At 46.8% G+C, this 11,584-nt stretch overlaps 1 non-coding gene across 1 annotated transcript; it reads right to left on the bottom strand.

Annotated features, from left to right (window-relative positions):
* Positions 1 to 9,324: 9,324 nt before the first annotated feature.
* Positions 9,325 to 9,431, bottom strand: LOC136383609 (U6 spliceosomal RNA). The gene has a single exon (XR_010747434.1). It is a non-coding gene; the product is annotated as a U6 spliceosomal RNA (small nuclear RNA).
* Positions 9,432 to 11,584: the final 2,153 nt, after the last annotated feature.

Here is an 11,584-nt window from a genome sequence, read left to right as displayed (position 1 = left end):
GCGCCTGGGGCAGAGGCCAAGGAGCCATCCCCAGCGCCCGGGCCATCTTTGCTCCAATGGAGCCTTGGCTGCGGGAGGGGAAGAGAGAGACAGAGAGGAAGGAGGGGGGGGTGGAGAAGCAAATGGGCACCTTTCCTATGCGCCCTGGCCGGGAATCGAACCCGGGTCCCCCGCACGCCAGGCCAATGCTCTACCGCTGAGCCAACCGGCCAGGGCTCAAATTTCAAGTCACAAAGTATCACCAGACACTCAGGAAGGGGCTCCAACATGAAAGACCAAAACATACCCAAAAACGGAACTCTGAGGCAGAAGCAGAGAAGCTCATTAATTAATATCTTCCAAAAGATAATATGACATTGCATTAAAAAATTAATAACAGTTTTAGTTATGAGAGAAAAAAAAAGAACAATTAGAAAACACGAGGGAAAGGCTCAGTGGAAATAAAAAATATAGCAGCTTTAAAAAAAAAGCACAAAAAGTGTGAAAGATAAAATTGAGAAAATTCTCAATTATGTAAAACAATATGATGAAAAATAAGAGAGAAAAGATAATAAAATGAGAGGATTAAATCAGGAAGTGCAACATCCCACCAGGAGGCAATCTAAAGGGGAAAAAAATGGAAACTATTTTTCAAAAAGAAAAGAAAACATGGCAGAAATGAAGAACTTTATTTTCCCAGCACAATCAATGGAAAGAACTATTCCAATCGCTCCTTGGCCTGTTGGGTAAGATCAAGTGGAAAGAACAACTCCAAGTCACATCATTGTAAAATTTCAGAATGTAAGGTATTTTTCCCCTACGAGGAAGAAGGAAGGGGCCGGAGCCACGAAGTGTGGAATAATAAAAGGCTTTATTGAGTACAGAGTGCATCCCTCTCGATGAGGTTCCCTGGTCCTGGGGACATGGAGGCCAGGGAAGTCGCATGGGGTGACCCGTATGGGAGATATTTAAAGGGTCCCGTCTAGGGTGGTCAAGCTAATGTGACATGGTGAAATCTCACTGGCTGGCAGACGGTCGCTTTTTTCCAAAGGACTCCTGGGATGTTTCTTTTGGTGCGCTTGGCTGTGGGCGGGTCTAGCCAAAGTTCCTGGGCCTGGGTTCCCCATGTGACTGTTCCCCCATTGCTGACCACCCTACATTTCGATCTTTTTGTGTTAATTAGGGGCGCTGCTTATTCGTCTAGCTACTTCCTGCTGATTAGGGGCATCGTGGGGAGGGGGAGATGGGCAGGTGGTGGTTTTGAGGGGTGTCAGTAGGAACATCGGTTTGGCCGTGACTGGAGAAACTTCGCGGATGTGGTCCTGTAAGGTTTTTTAAAAAGAGGAGTAATAGGGGGACCTGCAGGGTCCAGCTTTTTGGTGAGCTGGAAATGGGTAGAGTCCAGTGGATCCTTGGTGGTAAATCTTCTACATCTCTGACCCCGGTTCTGATCCATGCCCAGGGTACACATAATGCTACCAAATTAAAGAGGTTTGTTTGTCTGCATGCATCAAAGCCTAGTCAAATATGAATAAGAGTTTGCAGCCAAGAAAGTACGAGTTTATTTTTTGAGGAAATGGCGTGCGGCCCCCTGAGGCCATTTATTGGGCCCGCACCGCACTTCCAGAAGGGGCACCTCTTTCATTGGTGGTCAGTGAGAGGAGCATAGTTCCCATTGAAATACTGGTCAGTTTGTTGATTTAAATTTACTTGTTCTTTATTTTAAATATTATATTTGTTCCCGTTTTGTTTTTTTTACTTTAAAATAAGATATGTGCAGTGTGCACAGGGATTTGTTCATAGTTTTTTTTTATAGTCCGGCCCTCCAACGGTCTGAGGGACAGTGAACTGGCCCCCTGTGTAAAAAGTTTGGGGACCCCTGTCCTAGGGCTTAATGATTAAGGAAGAGAGTGGACAGACAAAAAGAAGAAAAGGTCATGTTAAAGAAAGGGAGCTTCTGCAAAGTTACACTAGAAATATGCCCGCCCAGTGCCTCTGGACAGGAGGGGCTGGAAGCAGGGCTGCCATTAGAGAAAATTAGTGAAGGGAGTTACCACCCAGCACCCAGCCTGACCCCCTCCATGACATCTCCCAAGATAAGATAAAACCCCTATCTGGAAGAGAGTTGTTGGGCATGAGGGAACTCTCTTTCTTCCCCTCTTAGTTCTTCTGGCTCATTAACTTATCAAATTGAAATTTGATTATTGAAATTATTGAAACAGCACACTGGTTCTATTCCTTTAAAGCAAACTGGAGATGAATACAACCCTTGGGTTATTTTATAGAGAGAGTGTGCATATGTGACACCCTATTCTTAAGATGACCCTGGAACCAAGAATCTTCAGTCCATGGAACTCAAGTAACAGAACTGTGGCCACCAGAGCCCTTTATAAACGAGAGTCCTTTAGTAAAGAGTCTGTGGGGCTTAGATCAAACATGGACGAATATAGAACTGACCAATCAAACCCTGACACATTGAAATTTCTTTTTGCTTTCTTTCGCCTCTAGACCCTATATCATAACTGGTCAAGTTCCCAAACACTCCAATCAAACCTAGGCCTGCCACACGGCTTCATGCCGTGCTGTTCCCCCTCACCGAGACCCCAGATCCAGGAGACAGTGGTGAGCAGTGCCTCCCACCTTCTGCAAGATTCAGCAGTAAATCAACAGCTCATTCTTTTCTCAAAGACTTATGTCATGGTTTTGATTCTTATGCACATTGGGAAACAGGTCCTCGCTCAGTAACAAAATGACATACTGTATTTTCAGATGAGAAAACCAAGTTTTCATATGTGCTCACAGAGAATTCACACTGCATGAAATTCCAAATACAGCCTGACCAGGCGGTGGCGCAGTGTTTGAGACTGGGATGCGGAGGACCCAGGTTCGAGACCCCAGAGTCTCTGGCTTGAGCACAGGCTCATCTAGTTTGAGCAAGGTTCACCAGCTTGAGCTCAAGGTCGTTGGCTTGAGCAAGGGGTCACTTGCTCTGCTGTAGCCCCTGGTCAAGGCACATATGAGAAATCAATTAATGAACAACTAAGAAACCGCAACGAAGAATTGATGTCTCCCATCTCTCTCCCTTCCTGTCTGTCTGTCCCTCTCTCTAACTCTATCTCTGCCACAAAAATAAAATAAAATAAAATAAATCCAAAGACAATGCATCAGAATGAGGTTTACATGTCCTTCAGCTCTAAGGAGGGGATAGTAGGGCACCTTCCAGGGAGATGAAAAGAGTTATTGTTTAGTAAACAAGTGTATGTCTGGCATCTTGAAGCAATGGACCAGGGAGAGGACTTTGACCAACGGGTCTCCTTGCCAGGTTCCTTCCTGTCTATCACGCCACTTCAGATTGACCTGCAGTTATCTATGATGGTATCTCCCAGTCTAGAGCAAGTCCTTTGTCTTTTCAGCAGTAAAGAGAAAGGTCAAAGTTTCTTTCTGAGCCTTCTAGGCCTTGTTTGTTTTCAGTTTGAAATGCTCTGCGTGTCAAGGTGGCACCGAGTGGGGCGGCCGGTTCTGAAGCCTGCAGGGAGGTAGTAGGGATGACAAGGGGACACGGAATTGCAGTTCCTGGGTCTTGCCTGGACTCTTCTAAGCTGAGTAGGAGTTTCCCAGATAAGACAGGTTGCTAGAGTCCAGTGGGCCCTAGCCTCTGGGCTAGAGTGATCTATTATGACCCTCAGAATTGGCAGCTTTGCAACAAAAGTAAGATTATTGTGAGAAGTTTGGGGACAGGCAAGTGCCTGATGAGAGCCTCCAGTGTCCTGGGGTTGTCAAAAAGGGCCCTCAGTGCAGGGAAGCAGCTGTCCTGTCTCCAGAGCTCTGGGCGAGATCCTGGATGGCTCTCTGGATGCCACAGGGCAGAGGGCCAGTGGATGGATCCAAGCCAGGGAGTTGGCGTGAACTACAGACACACTTTAGGACCAATAGGAACAAGTTATATCGGAGCAACACATATAGGGCTAAAAAAATAGATTTTATTAAACTTAATCTTGCCTGTTTCTTTTTAGTTTTTAATATAACTACGAAAGTTGGCGGCGGTGAGAATGAAATTGGCACCAGGTGTTAGACCAGCGGGGCAGACTGGACCTGGGTTCAGCAGCCTCGGTACTTGAGTTCTGAGTAGATGAGAATTCAGAGCCAAGACTCAAAATACAAAAGAAAGTTTACTAAGGAAGTTACAGAGGTAGAAGAAATAGGCTTTAGGAAACAGGTTATAGAGGCAATATGAGGGGGGCTTAGGAGAAAGGGAGAAATGGGTCTGGGGATGGGGAGATGGGCAGGGGAAGGTGTGGGCATGTTCTGTGCCAAGGGCTTTTAAGGGTAGGGATTTTAGGGGAGACCCCAGGTCATGGTCTCCTCTGATCAGTCGGCACCAGGGCAGGACGTCTTCATTCAACGCAGTTGGTCCTGAGCTCAGCCCTGGAGTTACTTGGCTGGTTTTGCTGCTTTTCTGGGCCTAGAACTGAAACAGAACTGAGGCCTGGCCTATCGTCCTTGCTCTGGTGACATGCTGTACCTGACCCACTGTCCTTGCTCTGCTCATGTCTGTCTAACTGCCTACCACACTAGAACATATAAAGTTGCATATGTGACTCACATCATATTTTTTATTAGATAGTGCTGGTCTAGATTGTTTTTCTCATCAGACTGAATGAGGCTTCAAAGTTGAAAATTAATGCATGTTCTATAAAATATACACAGTGTCCATGCTGCAACCTGGCAGTGAGGTCTACGGAATTCATACTCGGAACACATGTACTATCCTCATCTGGTAAGGCCTGTCCTCACCCAAGTCCAGATGGACTTGATTTCTGAAAGCAACTGGCACAAAATGAAGCTGAAACCATATAAAAGAGTTTGAATTTCTCTAAGTTCAAGAAGAGGCTCTCAGTGGTAGAGCGTCGACCTGGCGTGCAGAAGTCCCGGTTTGATTCCTGGCTAGGGCACACAGGAGAAGCGCCCATCTGCTTCTCCACCCCTCCCCCTCTCCTTCCTCTCTGTCTCTCTCTTCCCCTCCCGCAGCCAAGGCTCCATTGGAGCAAAGATGGTCCGGGCGCTGGGGATGGCTCCTTGGCCTCTGCCCCAGGCGCTAGAGTGGCTCTGGTCGCGGCAGATTGACGCCCCGGAGGGGCAGAGCATCGCCCCCTGGTGGGCAGAGCGTCGCCCCCTGGTGGGCGTGCCGGGTGGATCCCGGTCGGGCGCATGCAGGAGTCTGTCTGACTATCTCTCCCCATTTCCAGCTTCAGAAAAAAAAAAAAAAAAAAGAGGCTCTCAAAAGACTTTAAGGAAGAACATAACATGCGTTCACTTATATTTTTAGAAATTCACTTATATTTTTTGCTGCTGGGTAGAAAGTGGAATGGAGTGGGAGGCAAGAGCCGTTGCCTTAGCGCAGGTGGAAGGTAGTGGCCACGCCAGCAGTGTGGTAGGAAATGCTCAACGTCAGCTCTTCGTGCACTAGGCCAGTGAGACAGGACAGGTAGAGTAGGGAAACTGAGACAGCATCTGAGGGAGCTAGTCCCCTCCTCTTGACTGATACCCTTGAGGGGACAGTGAACACCACTCCCAGCCTGACTGGTTCTGCATCCGCTCTCCGTGGTCACCATCCGGCTCCCTCAGCGAAGCACAGCTCCCTCTTCTGGCTGTGGAAGTGTAGTCACTCCCTGCAGCCCGGGACCAGGCGTGCGGGTGGCTGACCGGCACTCGCAGATGCTTAGCCCAAGAGGGCAACCTTTTTGCCCAGGAAGCACCAAGCTGAGTCCAGCACAAAAAAAAAAAAAGAAGAAGAAGAAGATCCCTGGGTAGAGGGCAGGCCCGCCAGGTCAGCCCAGGGTTAGGCCTCAGATTTTCGCCCCCATTTGGGGAGATACCAGCCCACTGCTGCTTCTCCGTCTGTCCCTTTGAGGGACCAGATGCTTTCATTTGGAAATCAAGAATTTGAAACATGAAACTGAAAGGGCAGTCTTAGCCTCTCTACCAGCCTCTAGATCAGAGGTCCCCAAACTTTTTACACAAGGGGTCAGTTCACTGTCCCTCAGACCGTTGGACAGCCAGACTATAAAAAAAAACTATGAACAAATCCCTATACCACCTGACCGGGTGGTGGCGCAGTGGATAGAGTGTCGAACTGCGATGCGGAGGACCCAAGTTCAAGACCCCGAGGTCACCAGCTTGAGCGCAGCCTCATCTGGCTTGAGCATAAAGCTCACCAGCCTGGACTCAAGGTCGCTGGCTCAAGCAGGGGGTTACTCGGTCTGCTGAAGGCACATTTGAGAAAGCAATCAATGAACAACTAAGGTGTTGCAATGAAAAACTGATGATTGATGCTTCTCATCTCTCTCCGTTCCTGTCTGTCTGCCCCTGTATGTCTCTCTCTCTCTGGCTCTCTCTCTTTGTCCCTGAAAAAAAAAATCCCTATGCACACTGCACATATCTTATTTTAAAGTAAAAAAAACAAAACAGGAACAAATACAATATTTAAAATAAAGAACAAGCAAATTTAAGTCAACAAACTGACCAGTATTTCAATGGGAACTATGGGCCTGCTTTTGCCATATTTGTCGCTGCTAGCCATAACAAGTGATGCAAGTGTGCATCAGTTAGTTTAGATCTGGTTGGAGATTTCAGATGTTTCATTCTGGAAAAATTCTGTTCACAGACATAAGTGCTGCCAAAGATGGTTGCCATTTTGAGTGCATAGTTCCTGAGATTAGGATATTTCTCAGAGGGGAGAGATGCATAGAAATTAGGCAAGCTGCTTGACTTGAACGCGCCTTTCAGAGAGTCACAATTCTGCAGTTCAGCCAGTTCCATTTGGTAAATTGAATCCACATTTTCAATGTCAATAGAAAATGGGTTATGGAAAAGCTGTATGTCCTGTTCATGGAGATGAAGCTCTTTAAATCTGAATTGGAACTCCTTTTGCAACTTTTCCAGTGAATCCACACATATTTCTTTTGGGAATGCAATCAAGGGTTTTTCCGCTAAAAGATTTTTAGTTAAGGGGAGATGGCAGAAATTTTCCTCCTTCACTTGTTTGATAAGGAGGCCTAATTTTACTTCAAATGCTTTCACATGTGATTGCATATCACAGATGAGCTTCCCTTTTCCTTGAAGTTGCACATTGAAACTGTTGAGTAGCTCTGTTACATCTGTCAGAAAGGCGAGATGCCATTTCCATTTGGCATCATTGAGCTCTGGTACTTCTTTGTTTTTTGAAAGCATAAAAGCTGTAATCTGTGGAAGTAAGTCATAGAAATGTCTCAAAACTCTCCCTCGACTCAGCCAATGGACTTCTGTGTGGTACAGAACATCTTCAGAGGCAACATTTAGCTCAGACAGAAATTCCTGAAATTGTCTGTGGTTTAGTGCCTTAGCTCTAATGAAGTTAACACAAGATACCACAATTTTCATAACAGAGTCCACCACTTCAGTGATTTACTACATAGCACTTGTTGGTGGATGAGGCAGGGTATGGCTATTGGATGAGAATGGTTACGTTTGTCCATCTCTAGGTTAATGTGAGCAATTACTCCTTTCTTAGACCCCCCCCCCCCACCAGGCTAGGAGCACCATCAGTTGTCACACTGGCTACTTTAAAAGTAGCTCCAAATCCTTCACAGTTTGGGAAACCTTTTCATAGATATCCTCTCCTGTAGTTGTTCCTTTGATGCTTTGCAGTGCAGCAAGCTCTTCTGTGACTTCGAAATCGTCATTCGTCCCACAAATAAAAATTAGAAGTTGTGCAGAATCACAAACATCATTGCTCTCGTCTAGTGCCAAGGAAAAATAGGAAAGTTTTCTTGCGGAGTTTTGCAAATGCTGATGCAAATTGTCTCCCATTTCTTCAATCCTTCGTGTAATTGTAGATCCTGAAAGACTAGCTGTACTAAATAAGTCTGCCTTTTCTGGACACATCTCTTTGGCAACAGAAAGAAGGCACTCTTTAACAAATTCTCCCTCCACGAATGGTCTGCCAGTGCACGCTATTAGCTTAGTAACTGGGAAACATGCCACCTTGCCCAGCACCCCTCCAGTGCTGTATTCAGGGATGGTGGTGACCAGCCTGTGACACTGTGTATACAGTGTCCTGGACATCTGCAGCAGCAGCGGTGGGCCTTCTCTGTAGGAAGCCCACTGCTGCATGTTTCCCCTATTATAAGACACCTGCTAAAAATAAGACAGCTCCCGTCTTTTGGGGGTAAAATTAATATAAGACAGGGTCTTATAATAGGGGAAACATGGTGTGTAGTAATGTGGGGGGAGAGTTTTGGGCAAAGGGAGGTTATAGGGGCCATTATGTTGTTGTACATTTGGGAGAGTATGGGGGCCACTGTACTGTGTAGTAATGGTTATAGTGCTTTGCCTTTCTTCTTACTTCTGCTGTTATTTCACAGGGCTTCCGGTGATGTGGGGTGCCGCAGCCGCAGACCGGATGTGCGTCATATGACATGCTTCCGGAGCCCTGACGCGTGCGTCCCGCGTCACCGGAAGTAGTACTGTACGTGAGCGATGCTGTGCTTTGTGGCCTCTCACTGACCACCAGTGAAAGAGGTGCCCCTTCCGGAAGTGCGGCGGGGACCGGATAAATGGCCTCAGGGGGCCGCATGTGGCCCGCAGGCCGTAGTTTGGGGACCCCTGCTCTAGATCCTGTGTCGTATACCTGCTAAACCACCACCCAAGCTCCACCTCACCAACTGATTTAAAATGTCAAGGTTTGCTTCTCAATCTGTTACAGTATGTAGCTAGTTAGATACTTACGAAAGAGAAGGAAGCTAGGTATCTAATTAAGCCAGATTAACTAGGAAACAACAGACTTCAGACATAGCAGGGCACAGCCGGAATTGTTCTGCCAGAAGGATTAGTGTCAGAGTGGACAAGAAAGACTGACTTTCTAATCTCCCTGAGAACAACTGCATTTGCCCAGATTACGGGGTGGGAGTATAAACAGTGAGGGGCAATTCCTCCACTGAGGGATGTGCAGTAAATGTCAGATGATGAAGCAAAACTGTGAGACATGCGCAGTAGGAGCCAAAATGGTGACCATAAAGCAGGGGTCGGGAACTTATGGCTCGCGAGCCAGATGTGGCTCTTTTGATGGCTGCATCTGGCTCGCAGACAAATCTTTATATTTTATTTTATTTATTTTTAATGGGGTGACATCAGTAAATCAAGATACATATATTCAAAGACAACATGTCCAGGTTATCTTAAAGTTCAATTATGTTGCATACCCATCACCCAAAGTCAGATTGACCTGTCACCCTCTATCTAGTTCTCTCTGTGCCCCTCCCCCTCCCCCTTCCCTCTCCCTCTCCTCCCTCCCCCCCGTAACCACCAAAAAATATGGAACGCTTCACGAATTTGCGTGTCATCCTTGCGCAGGGGCCATGCTAATCTTCTCTGTATCGTTCCAATTTTAGTATATGTGCTGCCGAAGCGAGCACGCAGACAAATCTTTAATAAAAAAAAATAATAATAACGTTAAAAATATAAAACATTCTCATGTATTACAATCCATTCATTTCCTACCGCTCATGTTCATGGTTGCGGGTGGCTGGAGCAATCACAGCTGTCCTCTGGGACAACACCAAATTTTTATTGGATAATGCGTAACATACACGGGTCGTTGTATGGCTCTCACGGAATTACATTTTAAAATATGTGGCGCTCATGGCTCTCTCAGCCAAAGTTTCCCGACCCCTGCCATAAAGGGTAGGAGGCTAGCCTGGGGGAAGGACTGGATAGGATAAGGGCAGAAACCCTGGAAAATCTGGGAAAAGTATTGGAAAAGGGGAGGCACCAGAGTAGTCCCAGGAAAAGCCAGGAAAGAGATTGGATAATTTGACCTGACCAGTATGGCAGTGGATAGAGTGTTGACCTAGGACGCTGACATCTGAGGTTTGAAACCCAAGGTTGCCAGTTTGTGTACAGACTCATCCGGCTTGTGCTCAGTCTTGTGCGTGGGGTTGCTCGCTTAAACTGGGAAGGTCGCTGGCTTGAGTCCAGGGTCACTGGCCGGAGCAAGGGGTCACTGGCTCAGTTTGAGGGCTCCCCCCCATCCGGTCAAGGAATGTATGAGAAGCAATCAGTGAACAGCTAAGGTGCCCCAAATATGAGTTGATTGATGCCTCTAATCTCTCTCTCTTCCAGTCTCTCTTGCCAAAAAAAAAAATAATAATAATAATAATAATAAAAAGGAGAGAGAGAGAGAGAGAGAGAGATTGGATAGTCAAAAGAAAGCCCACCCTTTCAAGTCAAGCTTGATAAGAAACAATGTTAACAAAGGCCCGAGGTATTAGCGCACCCTGTCTCTTCAGCAGCCTTCAGCAGCCATGTGGTCCTTAACACGGGTCAGATGGGAACAGAGCCTGTTCTGGATTACTGGAGGCTCAGATGCTGGGCTAATGGAATGGCAGCTTGGGGTCCTGGCCCTCCTCCTGGGCTTGGTGGGGACGAGTGGGGCTCCTTTGCCCCTGCCCCAGAGGCTGGACTTCTTCTGCAGCAATGCAGAGCTGAGCGACTGGGTTGTGGGTGAGCACTGGGCACCTGGTGGCAGTCCTTTGTTTTTGCTCCACTAAATCTATAGCTCCAATCCTCCAACGTCTGTGTCCCTGGAACGCTTTTCCTGCGATACTGAGGAAGGATTCTATTTTCTTCCAGCAATAGTTCCATGTCCTTTCTAAAATTGCCTCCTCATCCCATTACTTCAAATCTCTGAAATGTGCCAGACATCACTCTTAAGTTGTTTATACATATGTATGGCCGCCGTGGCCACCGTGGCCGCTGTTCAGGTGCAGGTTCCCATTAGATTCAGACAGACGGCAGAGAAACAGCAGAGCCGAAAACTGGTGGGCCATGCTTTTATTCCAGCCTCGCACTGGCACACAGTGTAAATACACACAGTGGGAAAACACTTTCCTTTCCATTCAGGGCTCCCAAAGCCACTGACTTTCTCCTGGTTTTCCGAGAATCAAAGGCCCCAGTAGCCTCAGTCACCTCATGTTCCCCATCTGCACGCTTCTCCTCTCTTTACAAACTGGCTTCTCCTTCAGCACCCTGCCATCTTGGCTGCTTTCTCTCTGCAAAAAAACGTGTCCTCCTTCCCCTCGATTCTCCTTCTTATAACATTTTGGCGTGAAAACGCCTCCTCCAGCACACATTAGCATAACAAAGCTCCTTCCCAAACAAGAAGGTAATTATCAGTATCACCTGGGCAACGCAATTCCTGTGGGCAGTGGCCATTTTTAACAATAAAAGTGAGCAAAATCAAGTAACACAAATTTTACAAACTTATTTGCTCTGCAACCTATTATTATCTTGTCCTCCCAACAACTCTTGAATGTGGGGACTTATATGAGCTCCATTTACAGATGAGAAAACGGGGGCCAGAGAGGTTGAGTCACTTGCCCTACAAAGCTGAGCCCCAGTGGAGTGGCTCCAGTCTCACTAACAGTCCGATGCATACTGCTTGCTGAGTGAGTATCAGTCACATTCCCCTTAGGCCTTTAAACTCCTCGAAGTGAGAACTCTGTCATACTCTCTTCCATTTGAGTGCATCCTTACAGAAACCAGCCAAAGTAGGGAGTATTACTGATGA

The sequence above is a fragment of the Saccopteryx leptura genome, chromosome 11 (assembly GCF_036850995.1).
Source record: "Saccopteryx leptura isolate mSacLep1 chromosome 11, mSacLep1_pri_phased_curated, whole genome shotgun sequence".
Taxonomy (NCBI): domain Eukaryota; kingdom Metazoa; phylum Chordata; class Mammalia; order Chiroptera; family Emballonuridae; genus Saccopteryx; species Saccopteryx leptura.
The sequence above is the reverse complement of the archived record's forward strand: the minus strand, read 5'-3'. Positions and strand labels throughout refer to the sequence as shown.